The sequence below is a fragment of the Leptonychotes weddellii genome, chromosome 12 (genome assembly GCF_054177405.1).
Source record: "Leptonychotes weddellii isolate Sample4059 chromosome 12, ASM5417740v2, whole genome shotgun sequence".
Taxonomy (NCBI): domain Eukaryota; kingdom Metazoa; phylum Chordata; class Mammalia; order Carnivora; family Phocidae; genus Leptonychotes; species Leptonychotes weddellii.
Genome location: NC_138380.1, coordinates 17,725,511 through 17,737,644, shown reverse-complemented (window position 1 = coordinate 17,737,644; position 12,134 = coordinate 17,725,511). Strand labels below are relative to the sequence as shown.

Genomic DNA, 12,134 nt, shown 5'->3' with positions numbered 1-12,134 from the left:
ATTTGAGTAAACTAATAATCAAACATTAATGTGTCCTACCATATCCTTTTTATTCCCATTTTTCCCCTCAGTTACTACCCACATTTTCATCTTCAGCTGCTCTTTGGTAACAGAATAAAAGTCAAATACATCAGCCTAACTAGAAACCTGTTGTATCCATAACTCTTCTTCATCCCCTATATGCAACTAATCACAATATCCTATCTATTAGTATTTCATGTACCACCCTTAGGAATTTTTTTTTTTTTAAGATTTTATTTATTTGAGAGAAAGAGCACAAGAGCAGGGGAAGAGTAGAGGGAGAAGCACACTGACCTACAGTGCAGGGAGCCCTATGTGGAGCTAGATTCCAGAACCCTGGAATCATGACCTAAGCCGAAGGCAAACACTTAACCGACTGAGCCACCCAGGTGCCCCCACCCTTAGGATTTTTGTGATATCCATTTACCACCATTTAAGACCTACTGCTATTGACTTGACATTTTTCTCTAACCTAGCTCACTTTTAAAGGTTCAATAATTTTAAGAGAAAACTTTACATAACTACCCTAATTAGAAAACCAGATTCAGCTGTCATAAATAGAAAATAATAGGGAAAATATACCGAAAATAATTTCTGGTTAGAAAACATTGCCCAACCCAAGATTCTGAGCTGAGACATGCTCCCTTCTCCTTGTGAAAAAGGTAAATTAACTATGCTAGTGGTTGAAGACAAAGTATCACCAATGATGTTGGCAGTAAATTACACAGGGGTTAATTACATATAATCCACAGCCAGAACTCCTGGGGTGGAATTTTAATTCCTCCACCTACTAGCTATGTGATCTAAGGCAAGTTATTTTAACCTCTCGGTGCATTAGTTTCATCATCTATAAAACGGGAATATTAATAGTACCTCCCTTATAAGGTAGTTATGAGGTAAAATGGATTAGTATTTGCAAAATGCTTAAATCGTTACTATGTGTTTGTTAAACATATAGTGTAACTACCAGGTTCTGCTGAAGAGCACACAAGCATAGCAACAACTCGCAAGTCACAACAAACAACACTGTATCATGTGATGAAAATTCCAAAACACTGATAAATCAAGATACCAGGTATGTCAAGGACACATGCCAAAAGAGGCTTGAGAATGAGTATGTGGAGATTTCAACTAGAGTGAAGGAAATGAGCCCTGCCTTTCCTCTGCTTGGACTAGACCAGAGATTTGGCCACTCCCCAAGTTCAACAACCTCTGGTAAATGTAGTAGGCATGTCAAGGATGACAAAGCCCTGCTTCAAGGATCTAGAAATCTAAAGAGGGACAGACAGATGATTTTTAAAAATCACAACATAATATGATGGTAAAGGTAGTGGCATGGAAATCAGACAAGGGGAAAATTATGCCAATGGAGTCAGAAAAGGCTTCACCAACGAGTTCAACTGAGATGGGTCCTAGAGGCTGAGTAGCTATTCATCCACCAGACAAGAGAAAGGGCAGTCCAGGCTCAGAATGCAGGGAGCCTAAAAGTGGAAAAGCAGGCTACGTTCAAGGACCGGCACCACATGTGAGTACCTGAACTGCTTCCTCTACATTGTCTATGCCCCAAAAACCCAAATACACAAGACTCTGAACAAGGGAGGTCTATGACACAATGCTTTCTTGCCACAGTGTGCCGAGGCTGAACAAATATGAAGAATCAACGGCAGAGAGATACCCCAGTGGGCTGAGGCCAATAGCACAAGGAAGAGGAGAGAGTCTTTAAAGACAGGCTCAAAGATAATTGAGAACGATGTAGCATCACTGTGACCCGCTTGGAAACAACTACAAAACAAGATCACACCGATGAGCAGCAAACCAAGCCAAATGGGTGTTGGTGAGCAATGGATTTAGAATGATATCTGGATGAAAATCAGGGCTATAAATACCCAAAAGCTCTCTAACTTCTGATTAATTTAGGATATAGAAGCCAACCAAAGAAAGGAGTTCTGCATGTCTGTTTTCTTGAACATGCAGAAATGATACTATAACCTCAACCATCTAGACCTGGGCATACAACTGTGTTCATCCAAGGTGTTCCTGAAATTAGTACGATTATGTGTATAATCAATAGGAAACAGATTTCTCCACCGAACAGGTAAAAAAAAAAAAATGTTTAAACTTAAAAAGTATGATCTATGTTGGTGATACAGCCTCGATTTCAACAAAGTACAAACATACTTTCCTTTTCCAGACAACAGCCTTCAAAGTTCTCAACCACTTAGCCTCAAAGTGGAAGAAATGGGGGCAGCTGTGGCAAACCAGCACACCCTATCTGACAGAGATGTGAGTGAGTGTGTGCTGGGTGAGAGGAGCAGGGACCCTAAAATGCTATACAGTCAGATTACTTAAATACATCAATTTAGAAACAATGGGAGGAAAAGTTTACTAATGAAGCTAAAATAGAGAAGAGAAAGATAAATTCAACAAGGACATTCCAAAGTCCTATAGATACCACCAGCTTGGAGGGCATCCACTGGGAGAAGCAGCAAGGAAGCAAAGCAGAGGTAAGCAGGTGTGACCTCAAGTAAGACAGAGGTGATCGAGCATGGAGACAATTCTGACAAAGCTTTACTCTGATCAAGCCACACTTAGCGGGCAAAAGCATGGGCCGGGAAGCCTGAGAAAGTGCTGGAACTGCCATGTTCAGGGCAGATGGGGACAACTTCTATTGCTCCCTCTTTCTCTTTCCTCTGGTGTTTTCTTTTGGACTTTTTGCCATAATCTTTCCCTCCCTTATTTATTCATCTTTCCACTTACCAAGAATTTCTTTCTTCTCATGTCTCTCTTCTTTGCTTATTTCTTCTTCCTCACTTTTGTTCTTGCCATTACATGGGAGAAAATGTATGCGATGCCTTAGTTTGTTGTTGTTTTCAAGTTCAAAAGAGGCCAAGTTGAGTATGTCATACTTCTGACTCTAAAAATCCAGAAGCATTAGTCTCACCTCCGGCACCCTACTTCTTATGGCTGGATTACTTTTTTTTTCCTCCAGATAATTAGTAGAAAAAAAAATTCCCTATTCCTGATTTAGCAAATACTTTCTTAGTTCTCTTCATTTTTGCTTATATGAATGCCTCACTGATCTTTTCACTACTCTAATTTTTAACTTTGTGAGCATGGGGAACAAAGGTATTAAGACACAGTATCGTTGGCACATGTAAAATTGTGATGCTTTGTGTGAGTTATAAAAAAACTAATTTTTCACAGAAAGCAAAATTTTTTTCTCTGGTAAGTCAAAGTTCGCATTGCCATTCTGGACTCTCACACTACGGAATTAACACATATGGGGGACAGGCCAGGGAATTCCTAAGCCCCTCCTGAAACTAGATTTCCAAATGTCTCTTGTCTACTGATTATCTATTTTTCTAATTATTTCCCAATGATCTAGTTAAATAATACTTCTCATCCCTTAATTTCATATACGTCTCATTTTTAAATCTACTTTCTTCTTCCACTCTTCATCCTAACCAGTTTATTACTGTCTGGGTCTACCATTCAAGTGCTCTTTCAGAGAATTAGAAATAATAACTAAATCACTCAGTGGGAAAAGATATAAACCGATAAAGTGAAACTTTGTTGAGCAGCCTCTTTTTCCCTAAATACATTGCTTCATATCATCATTCTTTATTTTCGCCAGAATGAAAAGAACATTGTAGGAAATTATTTACAATAAAGTCTAAGTATATAATTTATTTTGGGTGCATTCAAATGGTGCGGGCTGCATCCAAGTTTATGATTCTGCTGTTGTTTAAAAAGAAAAGAGTAAAATCAATATATATAATTGTACTTGGTTGGCTAGTTTACTATTCTGAATCTGGACAGAATCTAAAAGTGTTCTATACAATCCCACAGAGAAGACTAACCAATAGACTTTCCTTCTACCAGAACTAGTTCCTGTCTTTAAACTAAATCCCTCCTGCTGAAATTGAATCCTTAAACAAATTAATCCCATACTCAGATGTAGCTAGAAAAGAGCCAGTCGTAATCCTCCATATCATACTTCTACACATACTAGCAGAAGGTAATCCCCTCAACCCTCTCCTCTTTTAACTAAGTATCTGTGTTACACAGCTAAATATTTTTTCATCCAGCTCTTCAACTGCAATGTGGATCTTTTCTGAATTTTATTCAAACTCTACACCCCTCTCAAATTTAAATATAAATTTTGAGAACCTTGATTTCTTCACCTAAGAAATGAAGCTAGTGACACCTGCCCTAGTTCCTCTCTTCTCAGAATCAAATTAAATCATATATGTAAAGGCACTTGTAAGAAGTCAAAAACAACGTACTCATCCCAAGTAGGTATGTGAGCAAACAAATGAGAAAAGAGGACCAGAGTGAAGAAAAGACATAAGGATAACACCGTTAAAATTTAAGTCAAGCTTTGTCTATATTTCCTGCACTCACTAAAGCTTATTTACTCTGTAACAATTTCCAGTTTTGATTCTAATAAGGACTAGCTTAGCAAATGATAACAAGTTAAGATCTTAGCTATTGCTGCATTCAAAAAGATCTACTGCAAAAATCTTGAGTTGGCTGCTGGATGGGCGATGGTATAGTTAGGGAGACAAAGGCACTGAATCTCGAATATAGCATTTACTAGCTTTAGGATCTTGGGAAAATTAGATCTTGGCTATCTAAGTCTTAGATTCTCCATCACCAAAATGAGGACAATAATCAGACGCTCCTTAAACGGGCTCTGTAAGGATTAAATAAGAGATTTCACATAAAGTTCTGGCACAGTGTGGCATACATTTGGGAAACCATACAATCAGGACCAGTAAATGATACACTTAAAACACAAAGTGAAATACAAAAGTTACCTATGTACTTTATACATTAAGTTGTAATAAAGCATCTAAATACAAATTCTTTGCCAGTTGTCTGAAATAAGAATGAGTCCTTTTCTTTGAATATGGCTCTGCTGAATTTCCTATAATCTTTATAATGGATTATCAATAATTTCAACTGGTTTCCTTAAAGGTAAATGAGGACTAAAAGACCCTCATAGAGCAATCAGCATGCAGGATCCCTCTTGATTTCCATCCCCCAATCTTGCCCACAATTCTCTCACCCATACCCATATCTAATTCAATAGCAAGTTTTTAGTAAATCACATTTATGAGTCTTTCCAAAGCATTCACCTTATTAATAGCAACAGATGACATGACATTTAATTAATTTATGCAATAACGACACCTAACATAAATAGGCTTGCAAACAAACATGACTGACTTTTGGTAAGCATCTGACTTAACCGATCAGGTAATGCACAGGAATGTCAGGAAGTCTACTAGCGATGAGCAACAATGAACCATGGGCATCACAGAGTATATTTCATGAGGGAATGGAAGTTGTTTAACCTACCAGGTGGATTCTGGGGAGGTCAGATAAGAGTTATACTATAGCTGAATCATCACCACCACCTTTGCTTTCACTCTAATCCCATATATCTGGGTTTGCTCCTGGGAGATCCCACATAAATTGTTTACCCTTCTTTGACCACATGATCCCTAAGACAATTGATCTAACCCCCTCCAGAAATCTATAAAACAAACTTTCAAGTTGACCAAATCCAGTCACAAGATTTCAAGGTTAGTCTGAAGTGATTCTAGCTTGCAGGAGGCAGAGACAGGGAAAGATCCGGGAATACTAAACATAAAGCATACTACTATTTGGCCAACTTTATAATGAGAGAATTTTTTGCACAGTAAGATGTGTGTGGCCCCTGGGTACACCATTGAATGAGCAGAGACATCTTGCTCCAGCTTCCACAAATTGTGTTCTAAATGCAACCCAAACTGTTAACTCCAAAGAATTAGCCTTTTAAAAGTGGTACTTCTCAAAGACTTATAGCTACAATCTGATGTGTCACACAAGTATGGAGAGTGTGACAAGTAATCTAACCCTACTAATAAAAGTACTGAAGATTATGACTGACTTATTTCGTACAAAAACCATAGAAGGTTCAAGATTATCCCTGTGATAAGTTGCTCTCATTCCTTGGGTTTCTGGGTTATTTTTTTAAGTGAGAGAGAAAGGGGTAGAGCTACAGGTAGCACACTGGAAATGTGTATCATCATGACCCCTTTATCTATCCCTTTATTTATAATATGGGTAATCCATGGAGCACCACTGTACATATGAATATACAAAGAGCAAGAATTGTTGTTCTACCACTGAGGTCAGTAAACTGTAGCCCAAGGGCCAAATCTTGCCCACCACTTGTTTTGCAAATAAAGTTTTACTGAAACATAGCCCCATCCATTCATTTATGTATTTGTTCATGGATGCTTTCATGCTGCAATGACAGAGTTACATAGTCGCAAGAGAAACTGTTTGGCCTGCAATGCTTAAAATACTTACTATCTGGGCCTTTACAGATAAAGTTTGCTGACCCTGGCTCTAACAGAAATATGGTACTTTAACCAAAAGACCTAGAAAACCTAGTCCTCCAACACTCTGGGGAAGAAAATGAATAGCTGTATAAAGAAGATGCTTATCTAACATGCAAGTCCTCCCCACAAGCAGACAAACAGATAATTCAGATACAGAACTCGTTTTCTGAATGACCAAACACATACACTGAAGATCAACAAGTTCTTTCAACTTATTATTCTTAAGTACAAGACTATGAGTCACAGAGAGGATAGTTTCTGAACTTGTGTTTTATTTATTGTTTATTTGTTTATTGTTTGGTCGTTTGTTGCCATGAAAAAGAGAAGCAAAAACTGTTATGGAATTCCAGGATGGTGACAACATGCTCTTGTATGTTTTAGAAGCAAGTTGTTCTATGCTCAATATGCCTACCCAAGGGGTGCCTGGGTGGCTCAGTTGGTTAAGCAACTGCCTTCGGCTCAGGTCATGATCCTGGAGTTCTGGGATCGAGTCCCGCATCGGGCTCCCTGCTCAGCAGGGAGTCTGCTTCTCCCTCTGACCCTCCCCCCTCTCATGCTCGCTCTATCTCATTCTCTCTCTCAAATAAATAAATAAAATCTTAAAAAAAAAAAATTTTTTTTTTAAAAAAATATGCCTACCCAACAAACAGCTCATCCTACCCAAGTTCAAATTCACTTAGAATTACAGGCTTGCTATCTCCCAAAATAAGAATATGATCATTGTTCACTTAATTGTTTCGTTTTATGCATCAATATTTTCTTAATGTTCTCAGGTTTTAAATTTTAAAAAGCTATTTACAGATTACTTTTTTAAAAATCTGGCACTGTAGTTTATCATGAAAATGGCTTTTTAAACGATACATCCCAATACAGCTCAGCTTCTTTGTTGAATGAGAGTAAGAAAAATAATTCTAGACCTCATTTCTTTTTTGCCCACATAACAACACTTACTGCCTGAGTAAGAACCACAGTAACAGGCACTGCTTGGGTTACAAGGGGAACCACATGTCATATCCTCCTCTGGGCTCCCGGGAAAGAGGCTGTTTCCCACCTATCACTGACAGCTTCCTCTTGACAAATCACCACCACAGAGAAGCAAAACTCATCAAATGTCATTAAATGTAGAACAAGGGGAAGGAAAAAGTCATATGAACAATATTTTAGTTTTAATATTACTATATTTGAGTAAATTATGACTCCAATTTTGAAAAGATTTGAGGGTCTATATATACACACAAGCAAAAAAGCTAAACTGTACTCATAATGATACTCTAATTTTATAAAATTCTTCTCTACCAAAGAATTCAAACCAATTATATATTCCTGAAATATACTTACACCACTACTTTCCTCCAGGCTCTGAAATTTCATTTAAGAAATGTAATAAAAGCAAGTAAATTCAAAGTACAAGGACAAGTTTCACTACTCACCCCTTGAAACAGTTCTTTTGCAAAGTAGTAAGATTAATAATCTACAAGTCTCTGCATATTAGGCCCATCGCAAAAGTAAATAGCAAGTAAGCCCAATACTTGCTTGAAGGAGGTGTCAAAAATCTCAATTTACAGATAAATAAAGTGAAATTAAGAAGAGCTTGAGATCTTTAAATAAAAAAACAGAAAAACATGACACACACCAACAAAAAGCACAAAAAAGTTTATATTAGTCATCTTCCAAAGAGGACTCCAAAGGCAATGGCTTGAAATTCTGAGTGTATTTTTCCATTAGAAAATGGTGCAAAGGCAGTTGCAAAGCCTAAAGGGGACTTCTTATCACCAAGTCTCAGAGGCTGATGGCACTGGGTTAGTGAGAAGTCTAATTTCCCTACAGATCATAGGGAACTTGCAGAGACAGAATTTTATAGTTTCAAAGGATTTGAAAAATCCATCCTTTCAAGCCACATCTCTGTTGAGAGGAAGAAACAAAGGTTCAGCAAGAGTAAATGACCACCTGAGTACCCACAGCTAGAAAAGAGTCAAGGGAAGAGCAAAGAGCTGCCTCCATTCCTGCCATCTTTTTCTGGGTGCACACAACTGAGGTTGACTGGATCAGCTTTCTTAAGCTCACAAAGAGAATGTACAAAGGAAAGGGAAAAACCTGTTGTCAACGTGGTAGGCAAGAATCCGGATGGAGGGAAAAGAAGAAACAGCTTAAGGGGAGTGCGGGGAGACAGTAATGAACGGCCTCGTAGAGCACACCCAATGTACCCTAAGAAGGAAGAAAGGAGTTGACCAAATCTCTCCTGACTCAAAATCTGTTTGCAGGCATTTAATGTGACCTCTCCCAAGCAAAACTACTAATATTACCACTAAGCACCTCTGCTAAGTAATCAACAGTCTTTGGTTCATATCCCCCAAAGCCTAAACACCAAAGAAAATGCCACAAAGTTTAGAAAACTGCCCAACACCCCACTGAAGTGCCACTCACTGATATGAGTCCATTACAGGTCTGTACCCCATATCCTGCTTGCTCACTAAAAGAAGTCTCAGTACTGTAGCCTGGCTTTTATACGTCTCAATACTAAAAAGGGGCAGAAATGGCAAATGTACCAGCAGGTACTATTGATACATTTCAACTTTGATCAAATGTCCACTTTGCTTTGAAAGGTATAAGCCCTATTTTTCACCTGAGCATAAAATTATTTTGATTATTTGAGTCTGGCATCTAAGTCGCCTGACCAATTTTTAGGGAGTTTTACTCACTTTCAGGTTTTTAGCCACAACTGAGACTCTCAACATTACCGTAGGTCTACTTAAAAATTGCTATTCTGTATTTTACGTACAGGGCAAACTACCAGCAAAGCAACTACTTACTTTTTAACCAACTGAGCCACCCAGGCGCCCTTCTACTTACTTTTTAAATCCCTTGACCAATAACGAGGAAACATCATTTCAAATAGTCATGCTTTATCAAACCTACACTATTCATAATGTGCTGAACGTTGTGGGATAAACATATTAAGGTATATCTTAAACAGAATTTACATGTAAACCTTCATGTGAAAACTTACTTATTCCCACACAAGGCAGAATCTACAATGGTCAAGAAGAAAAACCAAACTCAAAGAGCCATTTAGAATATGAATTCAAAATAATCGGAATAATGTCTTGCTTAAATGAGATCAAAACATGTACCTTTCAAACACATGTCACAATAGACAATGTCACAACAATGTCATAACAGACATTCAAAGTTCAAATGCATCAACAGAATCTTCTAATAAATTTGTTTTGTTATCAAAAAAAAAATCTGCATTAATAATCCTTTTCAAAACTTTGATATTCCGGTTAGTTTTAAATGTCTGTGTGTTTCAACATAGTTGGAATGTGATGATCCATTTATAGAGAGATTTGTATGTGACTGGACACTCCAAACCTGGTTCTTCCATATGGGTAGAATAGATAAGATTAGACATAGATAGAAATAAATATGTAAAATATTCAGAGACAAAAAAATTTTTTAAAATTATTCCATTTATGCAGTGGCCAGATTTCTGGCAAGTGCAACCAGTTAGAACATAGTATTGACTTCGAATAAGATTTATTTTTTAATTCTTAGCAACAGGGATGTCAGGGTCTGTAAACCTGACTATACATGAGTTGTATGTGCCTTCAGATCTTCATGCATAAAATTGCATGTAAAATCATAAAAATCAGAACCCAAGTTCTATATCCAAATAAACACACTTTTTCGAATATAACCTGTCAGTGGGAGATAGACCCCACTCGGTAACGAGAAATATTTTCGGTCTTTAGACTTTGAAAGATTTGTTTAAACACTTTTGCCACCCAAAGATAAAAAAGAAACAGACATATGGGAAGTTCAATTTGACTTAGGGAATGAGCAGGAATAATTAAGCCCAAAAATACATAGATGAAGTGTTTAAGGATTTATTAGTTCTATGCAATAAATGAATGGGTACTAGACTTCTGAAGACTACCTCAACCCTTTGCAGACAACACTGATGAACTATGCAACTCATCAGAACCATAAGAATAACATTTGGCTTACAAACCTTGGAGTAAATATTCAAGTAACTAGAAGAATGGAACTTTGACCACAATTGGAGAAATGACGGATGAGAACAAAAGAACTGTTGGCATTAAGATGACTGACCAGGATGAGATTATGTGACAATAATGAGACTAGGAAAAAGAGGTCTGGTTTTACTGAAATATGGAACATATCATATAGAAATTCTGAAGACTAAGAATCATCAGACAATCAGCCTACTGAGTGGGAAGGATCTGGTCTAATATTACCCAACAATGGTCTCCCAGTAACATGGCATAAAGACATGAATCACAGAATGAAGTAAAAAGCAGGGTGTTTAAAAATAGCTCAATTGTTTTTAATTTATAAATCTGTCACTGTCTCATAGTAATTGAAGTACAATTCATTATTCCTGGTTTTAAATATAGGGAACGACTAACCTCTCCTCAACTGACCTGCTAATACTCCAAATTGAGACAACCGACAACTGAGAGGGCCTTGTGTAAAAGGGACATACTGGCTGTGGTCAGAGTAAGGAATTGAAATTCTTTTTTTTTTTTTTTCTTTTTTTCTTTTTTCTAACCTCTTAAAAAAAAGAAAAAGCCAAGCAAGTGTGGAATATCCAAAATTCATATAACACCAGAGTTCAAACTGTGGAGTGGATATTTTTAAGTGAGGATCTCTGAAGGACTCCCAGCTTGGTTTAAATAGAAGCAAGTAATATTCCAACACAAACACATTCCTTTGAGATGTGTTATCTCTGGGATAAGCAATGCAAAGCATATGAAATACCAAATGTCCAGCTCGCTCACTCTAACACACACACACACACACACACACACACACACAGCATGCAGTCATGCCCAGCCACCTGAGTGCCACATGCCTTCACAGAGATCTAAAGCTGCAACAAATTAAACTAGATCCTGTTTCTTTAAGGCCCAGAACTGAAAAGAACTGAACACTAGTGGTGAACCTGTATCCCTTTGATCTTCATTGTAACAAAAAAGCAAGATGACATGCTCAAATGAAAAATCATTTATAATGGATGAAAGAAGGGCTATTCTTTCTTTGAATTTATCTGTTCGGAAGGGAAAAGGGTGGGGGAGTTTGGGGAAGAAAAATAAATTCTGAAAACACAGAACAATCTTTATGAGATAATAATATCAATAATGGAGTGAAGCAGGGAGCCGAGGAGAAAGAAAGGATGTGAGGAAAATCACTTCAGTCCCCACTAGAAAGGGGAAAGATTCTAATCTAACAAATGGGTGAAAGACAATTTCTCATTTAAGTAAGATTAATTTTAAAAGAACCTGATTATGCTGCAAGGTTGCAAGTAGAAACCACGGTACATCATGGATTACCCCTGCACTACGGTGACTCTGGAATTCATTTCAAAATGACTGGATTTTATTATGGCTTTCCAGCAACAATTTACTACTTTATAAGATATAAATATTGGGAGTAATAAATTTGTCTATTGCTACCTATAAACATTAAACTTGAACTTAATTAAATGCATTATTCACAGGGGACACGGTTCCCCTAGCTAGCCCCTCAGTATGGTAATGAGAAGTTTTAACTGAGTTTATATTATTTATACAGATTTTTAAAAAGATCTGTGGCTGATATTTTTCACCTATGGCACAACCTGTCAGCACCCAGCCACACTAATGCCATACTAACGAACTGTTTTATTGTCAATACTCTTTTTTAAGAGTATTTTAA

The 12,134-nt window shown here is 37.3% G+C and overlaps 1 protein-coding gene and 1 long non-coding RNA gene across 6 annotated transcripts in view; both read right to left on the bottom strand.

Annotated features, from left to right (window-relative positions):
• Positions 1 to 12,134, bottom strand: part of CHCHD3 (coiled-coil-helix-coiled-coil-helix domain containing 3) — a 261,763-nt gene that overhangs the window by 111,629 nt on the left and 138,000 nt on the right. The window lies entirely within an intron of this gene.
• Positions 8,025 to 12,134, bottom strand: part of LOC145716477 (uncharacterized) — an 18,268-nt gene continuing 14,158 nt past the window's right edge. Inside the window, exon 2 of the long non-coding RNA XR_014139135.1 lies at positions 8,025 to 12,114. This is a non-coding gene — a long non-coding RNA (uncharacterized LOC145716477). The remainder of the gene's footprint in view (positions 12,115 to 12,134) is intronic.